This window comes from Polypterus senegalus, chromosome 1 (genome assembly GCF_016835505.1).
Source record: "Polypterus senegalus isolate Bchr_013 chromosome 1, ASM1683550v1, whole genome shotgun sequence".
NCBI lineage: Eukaryota > Metazoa > Chordata > Cladistia > Polypteriformes > Polypteridae > Polypterus > Polypterus senegalus.
Genome location: NC_053154.1, coordinates 149599184 through 149614551, shown reverse-complemented (window position 1 = coordinate 149614551; position 15368 = coordinate 149599184). Strand labels below are relative to the sequence as shown.

The following is a 15368-nucleotide window of genomic DNA, read 5'->3' as shown; positions in this document are numbered from 1 at the left end:
GATTCCATTCATCTGATACCAGGCTTTGAGCTTTATTCAATTGTGTTATGATAGTTATTAAGCAGAGTATCAAGGCTAATTAGTGTCAACTTACATTAAAGTTAAGTATTGGTGGGGTAAAATTTCAGTGTGGGAAATATAGTTGTACAATAATGAACATGGAAACAAGATGAAATGATACCTGGAATCATGAAAAACATTACTACAGTATTTTAATGGATTTTAAAACTTAATAATTTTATAAACACATTTTAACCGTGGGGAAGATTCAGTTGTATAGTGGTAAATTTTAGGTAATCTTGACATTATATTGAGTAGGGGTATCAGTTCATGTCCTGGAGGACCACAGTGAATGGTTTTCATTAATTAGTAATAAATTAATTAGTAAGAATTAATGGAATCTACAAATTTTATGTTAATTTTCTCTGGCCTACTTTTTAAGATCAGGACTTGTAAATTTGTCTTTTTCTCTTAACCATATGACAAATAGTAATGACATGCAAAGCCAGCTAGCAGATTGATACCCCTGATGTAGAATATGAACACCCTGTATTGGGAAGTTATGTTGTGGTGAAGCCCCCATTGCAAACATACCCCACCATCTTATTTTGGGAATCACAATTATATTACTACTAGCTGTGTTATCCGGCGTCACTCAGGAAATTTCGTTAGACAATGGACTTCAGTTATAGTGTTATCAGCCAGATGGGTGTAGCAGAAGTACTATATAACTAATTGACTGCTTGTCTGTGTACAATATTTGTACTTTTTTTTTTTTAAACTATTATGGCTAATATTGGCAGGCAGTGTGGTGTAGTAGTTAAGGCTTTAGACCTAGAACTGCTACTGACACTGTGTGACTCCAACTAGTTAGACAAAAGAAATGTAACCAATTGTCTCTCAAATGTTTGTTACCTTGGATAAGGCATCGGCCATATAATAAATAATAATATTTTTAGGTCACTGGAGCTGCTTACTGTTGAACATGCTATATACAATTGTGCACGAGTAAAGCATTCCTGCATTAGATCAATGTCTGCTTTTCCTAGTAATTTGGCTTTTGTTGATGATCACTGCAAAATTTGTGTAAATTGTTCACTCAAGTATTTATTGTGTTTTTTGTCATTTACATTGGTGTTCTCCCTTTAAAGTCCACAGAAGCAAATGTGCAGTATATGTAAAATGTTTTGGGGGTTCCGGTGGAGAATCCAAGATCAAAGTAAGCAGCTGTGCACGTAAATGTAAATTACAGTGGAAACTCGGTTTGTGAGCATAATTCGTTCTGGAAACGTGCTCGCAGTCCAAAGCACTCGTATATCAAAGTGAATTTCCCCATAAGAAATAATGGAAACTCAGGTGATTCGTTCCACAACCCAAAACTATTCATATAAAAATGATTAATACAAAATATAAAGTAAAAATACATAAAACAAATTAACTTGCACTTTACCTTTGAAAAGAATCATGGCTAGTGTGAGTGAGTTTCTAAATTCTTGTGGGATTCCACCCAACGGGACGACATGCGGAAGAATGTCCCAAAGCAATCGCAGTCTCCCAGCCCAGTAGCAGTTCATTGTAAAATGTGAATCCAGAAAGATCGTGGACATGCTCTAAGCACCTGCCGTCAGTGGGTGATACAAGGAACATTATAAATGTGCAGGGCACATTACCACTTGGCCACAACCCTGCCTGACTGCTGTGTCATAGGAGAGTGGCAGATCCTGTTACAATAAATAACCGCGCTTTTGCTGTTTCAAGCTGAATAAAGATGGTGGTGCAAGACGCGGACTCGCACATCACAGCACACGCACACACACGCACAGTCACAATGCTGTAGTAAACAGTATACACTCGTACGAATGTTGACTATATGAGTGAGGCACGCTGACTCAGACGGAGAATAGGAGATGATTGCCCACAATCCCGCAGCGAGAGAGAGAACAACCATCAGCTCAGTTGTGATTACATGACTCTCAGCAGACAAAGCGTATCCAAACTACTCATATTGCAAGACATCGCTCGTTTATCAAGTCAAAATTTATTAAAAATTTTAGCTTGTCTTGCAAAACACTTGTAAACCAAGTTACTCGCAAACCGAGGTTCCACTGTATTTTGGAGGTCGGGGTGGGGTTCCCCTTTCAAACTCAATACACGTGAATATTACCATTGAATAATACATGGGGAGACCTGCTAACTTTAAGCTGATGCTGTTGTTCCAGTGGTGTTTCTACGATTTGCAGGTCACAGGGTTTTTAGCCTCCTCAGTGATTGTTGCATTTGGACTTACATGTACATAAATTCAAACAGCGGTGGGTGGGGAAGGGTGGTCCCTTAGGAAATATGGGTGGGGAAGGGTGGTCCCTTAGGAAATATTGTATATGATGATCAGAAAGATTAGGGGCTTACCACTACTGATAATATTCCTGATCAAGAAAAAGATCAGAGCTAGGACAAAATTGATAAGGGGCTATAGGCTTTGAATCCCCTCCACCCTGCCAATGCCACTAAGTCGGTCCCAGTTTATCTTGTTCGAAGAACACCACTTCCACCTCTACTTCTCTCTTCCTCCCTTTTTGTTTTGACTGAAATAACAACTACACTCACAGCCACAGCGCCTTTTGACTGAAATAACAACTATGCTCACAGCCACAGCGCCTAGTATCAGCACTCAAGGTTTTTAGAGCACTTGCTAGCCATTGAGGTTTGCATCTTCCTTTAGCTTCACTGAATGCTGTCCTTCCATTTCACACCATATTGTATGATCCATATGTGATCTCATCTATTTTTTCCTGTCTAAGGCATCAGCCCTTCTTTACTTGTTTGTCCACATTATTGGTTAGTTGTACTGTTTGGCCCAATCAGTAGCTTTTACACCATCCTTTGCTTGCATAAAGACACCTCTAAGTGAAGTGTAAAGCATTTATGTTAGCGTAATATTAATAAACATTGACATGCAAAAGGAAACATGGGTTGGCTAATTTTATTTTTTCTATACCTTTACCAATTTTCAATCAAATCAGTGAAGCAATTTTGAGATTTTATGGTATTTAGGTTTTATTTTGTGGGTGGTTACTCCTAAATATTGATATGTTGTATCGCGGATGCCAGGGGCGATGACCCAGCCGGGACGCCTTGGAGGACCGGAAGTGGGCGTGTGCCCATCTGGGATCACGTGGGGGCCACCTTTCTGGCTGCTTTGGGGGCCATGGGTTCAGGGCATGGAACCCCCACCCTGTAGGGGCCCATGGTCACTGCCAGGAGGCGCCCCAATGCCTTGGGGACTTGTGACCTCAGCACCAGGAAGTGCTGGGGGGAAGATTTAGGAGGACACCTGGAGAGCTGCCGGGAGTATATAAAAGGGGCCGTCTCCCTTCATTCAAAGCTGGAGTCGAGTGGAGGAAGGACAAGGCACGAGAGGTGTGTGGAGGTGGCCCGAAGAAAGGCATTGTGAGGCCAGGACTGAGTATTGGGGTGTGTGCACTTATTGGAACTGGGTCTGAGTGACCATTATTTGTGTAAATAGTTGTAAATAAACACGTGTGGTGGTTGAAGAACAACATGTCTGCCTGTCTGTATCCGGGTCGGCTCCACAGTTGAAAATATTCTTTCCTTACCTACTCCCAGACAAATGTAAGCTTTTTAGCTACACGGGAGATAGTGTTTTTTTTGGAGAGTGAGTGAGTCAGTCAATTTTGCATTATATATGCAGTAGGGTATATAGATGCAGGAACAAGTTTAAACAATAACTACAGTGTAATTTGAGTTTTACATTATGGTTAAATCTAGTAAGTACTGCTCACAATGGATTCCAAAATTTAAAATATGTTTTCTGCTTAACAAATGTTAAGATGCTGATGTGCTGTTAGGCGATGCAGAATCCTTAATATTGTTGACATTCACATGTTTCATGCTACAAATTAATTGCAATGAGCATTACTTTAAATGTTGTCCAATTATGCTAAGGTTAAAAGTTGACATACTATTTAAGGCAATTAGTGTATCAGAATTACAATTTCATTGTTCTGAATATGAACCCGAGCTTAAAAATGCCTGAACTTGGAATCATGAAAAAAGCTTGCAATTACATTATTATGTTTAAAAATGACTATAACATCTCCAAGTGATGGTATTGCTTAAGAAAATAGGGAGAAGGGGGCCTAATCAGCTGATGTAGCCTTAAATATGTTGTGCAGATAAAGTCACTTCAAGTTAATTATCATTTAAATTAAATATTAAGCAAGTCGTATAGGTAAAGTGCACCTAAAATATAAGATAAATATTGTGTGGCAATTCAATGAGGGAGGCACAGCTACAGCATAGTGGTTATAGGATCAGAAGTAAAATTACAGAAGTAAAAATCCTGCAATGAGATAAAATGTTTCTGTTACATACCCTACAAAAATTGGAACAGTGGTCTGAAAGCCCTTGCAATGATTGTGCTGAGTGCCAGTTCATTTTAACAGAGGAAGAGCATAATATTCATGACATTGTGATCTTTCCACAAAGCCTTCTCTGCTGTCTCTGTTTCTTGATATTATGTTACAATCTGACCTGGGATCCTCCTGACTAGAATTTGAAAGGGGGGGAGGGCATCAACAGTGTAACATAATACATCAAGTGCTTAATTATTACTTGACTTAATGTGCATTAAGGCAGAGTCCCCTAAAACCTTATCTGAGAATTGGCAACTTGATTGATTATGGGCAAACTGTTTGGTTGGAAGTGAGACCACACATTTGAAACCAAGGAAGCGGACAATTTTTATATTTCAGCTTTGACCCTTTTTGAGATTGTGCAGTACAAAGCTTGAATTGTGTCCTCCTGAAACTGCATTGGAACTCATTTGGTAATATGAGATGGTCTCACTAGAGGTAGCAGGAACTCTCTGTTGGTTTCTCTTTCCTTTTCTCTTATTAAAGATTCAACACATGGCAGAGCCTTTCTCAGCATGCTTTAATGGCTGCAATTGCTCTTAACCCTCTCTGGCTGCTCAGACATTAGCTTTAACCTTTTCCAAAAAGCCCTATAGATTGCACAAGTCTAATATTGCAAACATAACCCCAGAGCGTAAAGACCTGCCCCCTCTAAATAGCTACATTGTTGCTGGATTGCCTGTTCTATGGGGAGTTCAGCTCTGGAAATAACACTCTTCACCCTGCTTGTATTTGTTTACAGCAAGACTGCTCTGGAGTCTGGAAGTAGATGTGAACAAATAAATCTCTTTGGAGTCTGCTCTGGCTCTGCATTGAATTCATTAAATTGTTCAAAATGATGAATAGCATATTTAATGTGGTAAAACTGTTTCAAAAAACAATATGGAATATAACAAAATACAATAAAGAATGTAAGTGGCAATTAGGAAAGGTTGAGATTGGAGGAACATATGTACTCAGTCAGAGATTGAAATGCACATCGTATGCACTTTGTATCTAACTGGGCCACTTATAGCAGCTAATATTTTGTCATTTTTATGGACAGGAGATTTATTCTGAAAAATAATGTTCTTTTTTTAGGTGATCAGAATTTTGATGGATATTGCCCTTCATACAGACAACAACATCCAAAAGCTCTTTAAATGTGAAAAAGTACAGTACACTGTGAATAAGTCTTACAACACCCAAGAAAATGATATTTTTAGCTACTTATCTTGGTAGTGTTTATTTGCATGAGTGAATACTATATAATATTAGAATTAACACAGAAAAACAGTAATACAATACACTAAAACAATAATTTTTTTTTTTTTTACAAAACACATTGATACCTTATAAAATGGCTAGAGAACACAGATTTATTTCCCAGTACCTGCTCCAAAAATGCCAACCTGTCCAAGAATGTGTTAAGTTCTGCCAACAGCACACCTGATTGAAATAAATGAGGTAATGCATAGCTGAACCAGGCGGTGCAATGTAACAAATAAATGTATGTTTTGGATAGTAACCACAAATACCGGGGTGCCTTGAGGACAGATTTGGAAACAGTTAAGCTAACATATTTTGAAAGATGTAAAATTGTAATTTTGCATCAACAAAGCTATACTTGGCAAGCATCAGCATACCAAACTCAATTTTTAAGCTATGGTGTTGAAAGTACCATAAAGAAATTTGAAGAAACTGTAAGCTTAAAAATTGAAAGTACATCTGATGAACAGTCCTTAGAGGTCACTACTTCAGAGAACAGAAGGAAGTTCAGTGAGGTGCATGCTCAATATCTGGCACCAAAGCACACCCTTCGAACATATGAAGATGTTTCAAAAGGCAACAAGCAATTGAGATTGTGGTATGCCAAAAAGCAGAAAACATGGAGTGATAACAAATGGTAAAAGGTTTGTGATGGCCAGGTTGGCCGCAGCTGGCTTACTCTCCATGAACTCAGATGTTAGTAGTCATGACTGGCTTGTGCAATAAAGACATAACAACAAAGTCTGATGCAAATGTGTTAAGTGCATTTTAATACAGGTAATAGTCCATGTCAAGAACAAAGTGCAGTGCAATCCAGAATGCTTCAATAAATACATGCTTTTTAAAAACAGTGTTCATGAGAAAGGTAAAATCCAATAAATACCAATAAATAATCCATTAAAACCTAGGATAAAACTAGAATCGGAATCAGCCTTCATCTCTTCTTCGCAGTGCTGTTGTCTCTGTCTCTTCTTGCACCTCTCACCCATCTCGCAAGGCAGCCCCCTAAACGAATCCCAGCCACTTGTCCGCTGGTGTCTGCTGGGATGTAATAAGCCTGACTCCCTTATCTTACCGCCATCCCTCACCTTGCACAGGACTCCTGGAATATTTAATTGTTCCTTCTCTCTGCTCTTTGATCTTCATCAGGAGTGATCTGTTCTGCCCCTGAAGTACTGTACCTCTCACTCCACTTCTTCACAGGGCTTCACTGACCACTTCACCGCCTTCAAGTCACACTGGCTTCCCATTGATTCTTTCCTCTCAGTTCTCACAGTACTTTCTTCCTTGATTTCTTTTTCTGTCTGTATTTTCTTTTTGCTCACATCTCTATCCTACTCACTCTTTCTTTAAAATACTTGTGGGCGAAGGTGCTTTCATTAACAACCCACAGAGTGTTAATGAGGAAACCGACTGAACTGATCATGCCTGCATATCCAGGTTCATCATTAAACACTCTGAGGCCACACAAAGTATCTTTATAAATAAATTTATGAATTTAATTATGTACTATCTCCACTGGGCGGATGAAGTATTTAAATAAAAATGGAATCAGAAAATGGCTCAGGGTTTATTAATTGGTGAAGGTCAATTCTGGGAAAGCAATATTGTAATAAACAAGGTCAGGGCATGAAACCAATATTGTAAATCAAAGAACACAGCAGAGGAGTCCATCCATCCAACCATCCATTATCCAACTCACTATATCCTAACACAGGATTGGGGGTCTGCTGGAGCCAATCCCAGCCAACACAGGGTGCAAGGCAGGAAACAAACCCTGGAAAGGGCGCCAGCCCACCGCAGGGCGCGCACACACACCCACACATACACACACCCACACATCAAGCACACACTAGGGATTTAGAATCGCCAATGCACCTAACCTGCATGTCTTTGGACTGTGGGAGGAAACCAGAGTACCCGGAAGAAACCCACACAGACACGGGGAGAACATGCAAACTCCACGCAGGAAGGACCCAGGAAGTGAACCCGGGTCTCCTAACTGTGAGGCAGCAACCACTGCGCACCCGTGCCAACCTAGCAGAGGAGTCAAAAACCAAAATAAATTACATAACCTGAGCCAAAATGTAAGACAAAAATCATAATCATAAGTCTTTTCTTTCTGGTATCCATAAATTTGGACAAACAGGAAGAGCACAACACTGACCTTTATACCCATGCATTACACACTTTGACTTGACTTTGCCTAGAAACTGCTTGGCAACCAGACCACACAGAATAAACTTCTGTAACAAAATGTATTTACTTTTAAATGTTGTTAAGAACACATTGAAACAAAAAAATGAATTAATTACATTCGTAAAGCACTTTTCTAACCTACTCAAAGTGTTTAACGAAGAAAATGAGAAACTACTTCTACCACCACCAATGTTTAGTATCAACCTGGATGATGCGATGGCAGTCATTTTTGCACCAGTATGCTCATCACGCATTAACTGTTAGCTAGTGAATAAATGAAAGGTATAGTAGCTAATAAGGGACAGGGGTTAATTAAGGGGCCAGAATGACTAGGTCATGGGGTGCAATTTGGTCAGGGTATCAGGAAACACCCTACTCTTTTTGAAGGATGCCCAGGGATTGTTTATGACCACAGGGGTTCAGGACCCTGATATTACATCACCTCAGAAGGATGGCACCTTTTTTTTTAAGCACAGTTTCTCAGTCACTACACTGGGGTTTTGGGATCCACATACATACCACAGGGTTAGCACCTCCCGATGGCCTCACCAGCAGGAACCCAAACTTTTCCTAGTTGGTCTCCTATCCAAGTACTGGCCGGGTCTGAACATGTTTAGCTTTAGGTGGATTACCTGTTCTGAAGTGCAGGTGGTATGGCTGCTGGATAAAAACATGCTATCTCATCTTGTTCTTTGCCCTCCCAAACCCACAAAACAATGTCTTGGTTATTTTTAAAGGTCAAAGAATGACTGCAAATAATAAAAATACAATTTAGATCATAATTTATATAAACAAAAGGAAGCACAAAAAAGGCTAACAATAAGGCAAAAAGGTATGCCTAAAGAGGCAGTCCAATGAAAACGAGACCAAACATGCAAACCAATTATAAACTCTAATAAACAGAAAACAAAAATTCACAATAGCCAGACAATCTAATACAATACTCATAAAAAACAACCTTCACTCCACAAACCTCTATGGAGCTCTAAAGGGACCTACATCTCAACCTGTCATATTAAGGCTGAGGGCAATCCCTCAGCAGTGATGTGATATGACCTGCCCACAGAACACAAGGAACATAAATAAACAACATAAATACAATAAATAAATAATAAACAACAAATAAACATGACTATATTAATAAAAATGTATTAAAATAAAAAAACACAAGAACAATAGTTCAGAAACAACAGGGAAAAATAAATGTAAGCCAAGTAACAAATCCTGGCTGTAATGTACCAGCGATGCCTGTCTGCAGAAACTACAGAGGTGCTCATTCATTCTCTAGAGGCACATTTCAACCAATCAGTGTAGGGGATCTAGCCAAAATCATTGGAATGATCACTGAGAATACTTTTCATCATGTTGTAGTTTTGGGAAAATTACTTATCAAATACTTTATCTTTTAGTGTAAAGACGACTCATATAAAGCAGAAATGTACAATATTAAATTGGCCTCTTTTGAGCTCTGGCCTCAACATAATTGAAGATATGTGGCATTATGTTGAAAGGGAAAAGAAAGAAAAATACCCTACATCTTGAAGCTGCTTGGAAGAATTTACCACAGGACTTCTAGAATACAATTTCAATGTACAGCAGTGGACCAAAACAAATTGTTTCAGTTTTGCCCATTGTAGAATGCTGTGCTTTGCTCATTTGTGTTTTGTGTTTGTTAATTTTTTCTGATTGACTATGAACTTTTTTCCCAATTTCCTCATGTCTTCTCAATTTCCCATTGTAAGTCTTAATATCAGTTTAGCTTTTATTAGCTTTGATGCCTTTAATTTGTTGTATAGGTGGTGTTATTCCTGCACGGCATTTGCCTGGTGCACCTCCACCAGTATCATTTAGGTCAGCTGCTGAGTTGTCAGCTGGTGCCACCGTTCACTGATGTTTCACCTTCTACCCAGTATATCTCCTGGTGAGGGGTCAGATACCAAATGGGGACATCTCCTCGCTACTCCCTACAGCTGGTCTTTCTGTGGCCTTACTTTCCTCTGCAGCCACAACCAGTAGCTAGACTCATTTGCCTCCTCTGGCAGCTCTTTAATGGTCTTCTGTAAGTTGGTACCAGTCATACCCACTGCCTGCAGAATCCAGATTACTGATTTACCCATTAAGTCCCTGCATCTGACCTTTATTGGGTATATGGAAACAACCCAACCTGCTTGTTTGCACTCTGCTGCCAACTTAGAGTACTTTAGGTGCTTGTACTCATGTACTACAGATATGCTAAGTTCGATGATGAGGAGCTTCCAGGCAGCAGTAGAACATATCACAGCGTCTGGTTTTAATGATGTTTGAGTGATTTCTGATAGAAAAATCAGCTGCTTATCCAAGTCCACCCTCAACTCCCATGCTTTCCTGGGAGTCAGCACTTACTGTGAGTTTCCTGTTGCTGTTTTTAGTCAAGCCTCACCTATTTTAACAAATAAGATGTCTGGCCGATGGAGTTCTGAAGTGTTGTTTGCAACCACCCTGCACCTTTCTAATAGCTAGGCCAACTTTTTCAACACCAGGTTATGCCGCCACTTATAGCACCCCTGTGCCCATGCAACCTTGCATCCTGACAAGAAGTGTTGGAGACATGTGTTGCTGTTCTTACACAGTTGGCACTTCTCACTCCCAAACCATAGAGTGAGGTTCTTAGGTCAAGGGACAGTGTCATATGTTTCCCTTATCAGGATGTTCAACCATACCTATGGTGTCCTCCAGATGTCTGCCCAGCTGACAACTCTAGTTATATATGCCTCCCATTGTGTCTATGCTCCCTACTGGCCCTGTGACACTGCCTTAATAAGTTAGTGCTCGTGCTCCACCGTGTAACCTCCACCACAACCATAGTCTTTCTCTGCTCCTTTGTGGCCTTACTTCTACCAGTGTGAGTTCTCCTGCACCCAGTTCTACTCTGTTGTTTCGGCACTTTACCCAGTACTGTTTATTGCAACCTACTGATGGCAAGGCCAAACTGGGTCTGTCCCCTACATTTGTATTCTGTGCCGACATTCACTTTTGCCTTCCTTATCAGGTGGACCTTGGATTTCTCTCAGTTCTACCACCAAATGAGTTTTCTCCTGCTTATATCTGAGGCTGACTGCCTTGAGAGGCAGCTGCAGGGCAATCTTGCCAGACAGACCTGTGTTGGAGAAGCAACGGGGGAGGTCAAGCCACTTCCTAATGCAATAATAAGCTATATGATCCATCCTGCTGGCAACTGCTAATGGTACCTTGCTCACTTTAAGTGGCCACATCACACGTTGGCGAAGTGTTTATTGATAACACCATATCTTGTATTTTCCTGGAAGCTGACAGCTGTCAGTCTTTGCATGCCCTTCTGCCAATTGTTTCTGCACCAATTTCTCAACCTGTTTGCCCAACAACTCTGATGTATATTGTCTCCCCAGACTTCTGATAGGTTGATCAATAAGCCATGGGATCTGTTCACCTTCAATGATAAATACGTTATCCTTTCTGATACCCTTCCTGATCGATAGGCTTCAAGACTTAGATGACTTGATCTTCATGTTTGCCATTACGGTCAAGTAATCAAAGCATTTGAGGAGCCTTGTTGGGCAATGGACTGTCAGGAGGAAACTTGTGATGTCATCCATGTAACTTCTCAGAGGAGGAAGGCTGTTAACAGATGGTTTCATGCCTGTTACTACTTGTCTAGCTTCAATGAGTACTTCGAAGGTAGCCACAAACAGTATTGGAGAAATGGCACATCCCCTCACTGTGCCAGCTTACAGTTGCTGCCATCCAGTCAAAAAGCCCCTTACTGCAAAGCACTTGTGGAAGTTGCTAAAATATTTGTCAGTTATGTTAGTAATACTTCCTGGCACATGGAAAAATTCTAGAGCGAATTCAATGAGCTTGTGCAGCGTAGATCCATATGAATTTGCCAAATCAAGCTACACCACATGCAAGTCACCCATCTCTCATTTGGCCTGATGTCTCTGTTCCCAGATCACAGAAGAGTTCTCCATGCAGCCTTCTGGCAGCTTATATCAATCTAGTCATTGCCCCTAAAGAAGCTGGACATGTGTCTTGCAAGCACTGAACAAAAGATCTTTCCCTCAGTTTTCAACAAAGCAATGCTTCTGAACTAGCTGATGGTAGTACAATGTTACTCTTTGTGAATAAAGACACAAATAGCCTGCTGCCAACCTGAAGGTATGGACTGGTTCTTCCATGCCGTCCTCATCAGCTTCCACAAGATTTTCAGTACTAGGGGCTATCTCTTTGTGCTCATAAACAGTGTGAATCTTAAAGAGGGTTAACTTTGAGAGTTAAAGAAGTGTTGAATATCTATTTTTGGCAGGCCTGAGAATGTTGCAACATGACACTTTGAGGTTTTTATTCTCTTGGCTTGGCTTGGTCTCACTCTATGGGTTTTTTCTGTACTATGTATTATGTTAGCTACATAGTTTACTGTTATCAGATTATCTGTGTGTAGTGTTTTGCTTGTATGGGGGGATATTACTTAAGCAGTGCATGTGCAGTTTTGTGTGACCTTGCAGTGTCTATTACTTTGTACAGCTTTAACTCAGACTCTCAGCAGTTTATCTTCCATTCTTGGAAAAAATATTCTAAAAGCAGTGCAGTCTTAACCTCTCCTCTGGTTTTGTAATTACAGTTTCAGAATACTCAGATGGTTGTCTAGCACCTGGTCATTTCTCTTGGAATTTTTCTTGAATAAATATTATGTTAGATTTTGGCAGTACATTTAGTTGAAAATGGTCATAGTAGGCTTTTAATGCCTTTACCTCTTTGCTCCCTAGTGTTCGTGTGTTGTAAGTTTTCTCTCTTCATTTTTTCATTTCTCTGTTTTCTCAGAATTGTCCAGACTGTTTTTTCATCATGTTCCTCAATTTTTGCCATGTATCGGGTTAGTTACTGACATTCCTTTCAATCTGCAAGACCTTTGTGAATGTTCATTTGTTCTTATAATTTTTCCCATATTTTATGTAATTACTTTCAGGATACTAGCTAGGCACAAACAGACCTATTTATTGTCATGTACTATATATACAGTATATATTGTCGAGGATGCCAGGGGCCACGACCCGGCCGGGACGCCTTGGAGGACCGGAAGTGGGCGTGTGCCCATCTGGGATCACGTGGGGGCCGCCTTCCTGGTTGCTTTGCAGGCCACGGGTTCAGGGCATGGAAGCCCCACCCTGTAGGGGCCCATGGTCACCGCCAGGAGGCGCCCCAATGCCTTGGGGACCCTAGACCTCAGCACTTCCACCACACCAGGAAGTGCTGGGGGGAAGAGAAGCAGGGACACCCGGTGAGCTTCCGGGAGAACAACCGGCACTTCCGCCATGCTGGGGCGTTTCAGCGGGAGATTGCCGGGGAGCACCTGGAGCTCATCTGGGTGCGGATAAAAGGGGCCACCTCCCTTCATTCAGGGCGAGAGTTGGGAGCAGAGAGGACTGAGCTGGAGAAGGCAAGGAGGTGGCCTGAAGAAAGGAAGGCATTGTGTGGCCAGGACTTTGGGGGTTTGTGGTGTACTTATTATTGTACATATTGTAAATAAACGTGTTTGTGGGTGACATGAATGTGTCTGCCTGTCTGTGTCCGGGTCAACTTCCACAATATATATAGGGATGCCAGGGGCCATGACCCGGCCGGGACGACAGGAAGGACCGGATGTGGGTCTGCACCCACCCTGGATCACGTGGGGGTTGCCTTCCGGGTTGCTTTGGGGGCCACGGGTACAGGGCATGGAAGCCCTACCCTGTAGGGGCCCGTGGTCACCGCCAGGAGGCGCCCCAATGCCTTGGGGACCTGTTACCCCAGCACTTCCGCCACACCAGGATGTGCTCGGGGGAAGATTTATGACGGCGCCCGGAGAGCAGCCGGGAGGACAGCCGGCATTTCCGCCACGCTGGGGCGTGGCCAAGGGAGGAATGCCAGGATCACCTGGTGCTCATCCGGAACTTGTATAAAAGGGGCTGTCTCCCTTCATTCGAGGCTAGAGTCGGGTGGAAGGAGGACGAGGCAAGAGGAGCGTGGAGGCAGCCCGAAGACAAGGCATTGTGGCCAGGATTGTGACTGTTTGGGGTTTGTTTTGTGGACTGGGGTCTGAGTGACCAATGAACTGGGGTCTTTGTGACCATATCGTTTGTATATAGTGTAAATAAATGTGTGGTGGTTTGATAAACAACATGTCCGCCTGTCTATATATATATATAGGGTGGTCCACATCTAAATATGCAATTTTCATCATGCTATATCGTATTAAGTTTATTACATAGAAAATCACCCGAAAAATCCCGGACCATCGAGAAGTATGCGAACTGACGACATGAAGAATCGTCCCTGCATAAATCAAAGTCATCCAGACGATCTGGATCTGCATAATTAGATCTGGACCACCCTGTATATGGAAAAAAAGATCATTCATACTGCCATAACATTTCAAAATGGCTTGTAAATTGTTGAGCCTTGAGCATCTTCCACCCTTGTAATGTGACATTTGCAAGACCCTGTTGCACAGCGTTAATAAAATAATAATACATTTATATAGCACCTTTCCCTTGCTCAAAGTGCTTATAGTGGAAAGTCAGTACTGAGAAATAGGAAGCTAAATAAAAAGCAGAGCAGCACAGTGGGGAAGGTGGGGGAGCACAGATGAGCAGCAACAACAAAGGGGCAAGAGTGAATGAGAAATCAAACTGATACCACCAGAGGTTTGATCCATTATAAAAGTAGGAAAAATATAGAATGCATGAAAAGATAATTACCAGAGCTTGGGGGTTCCAATATGCAGCAATGGGCTGTCGGCAGATACAGTCGCCTTAGTGCCACAATTCACCAAGGAAAGCCCATAGTAAAGGGACAGCAAGGTAGCGATCCACCCAAATGTGTGCAAACCATGAAGGACTTACAGGCGAGTAGGCTCATTCATTCAATTCTCTTTTGAAGCACATACAGACAGCGCTGGCAGCGATTCAGCATACTGAAAAAAATGGAACATTCCCAAAAGGTAGATCTCCACAATGTAAAGAAAATTGTTCACTAATCAGGCATCAAGTAAACAATTGAAAAAAGTTTAATTCATTGAAGCACAATCAAATCAGTTGTCCCAGAGGCCTTAAATCCAGACAAGACATAATCCATAAAATTAAATCCAAATTCAAGATAAAAAGTAGCCATTTGTATCCATAAATAAAACACACAGTGAGAAAAAGTGAACAGTAATGCAAAAAGTGCATGGTTCTTCACAAAAATCCAACAAAATGTGTTATTCACAGAGAGGAGCCTCAAGCTTGCACCATTGTTCCATCTCTTTTGTGTGACATTTGCATATTAATGTCCAGCTCTCAAGCTGTTTGGAGCTTGTCATAGATAAGAAATATTTGTTCTAAGGCAGCCTATTATTGTGTTTTCTAGGAGTATTTTTAGATAGTTTATAAATCAGAACTTTGATGGATGTATTTCAAATATTTAGATTTTCAGTTTAAATTATCTTGGAAATCT

The 15368-nt window shown here is 41.2% G+C and overlaps 1 protein-coding gene across 2 annotated transcripts in view; it reads left to right on the top strand.

Annotated features, from left to right (window-relative positions):
• LOC120533585 (sodium/hydrogen exchanger 9-like) overlaps positions 1-15368 on the top strand; it is a 447557-nt gene that overhangs the window by 43270 nt on the left and 388919 nt on the right. The gene's annotated exons all lie outside the window — the stretch shown is intronic.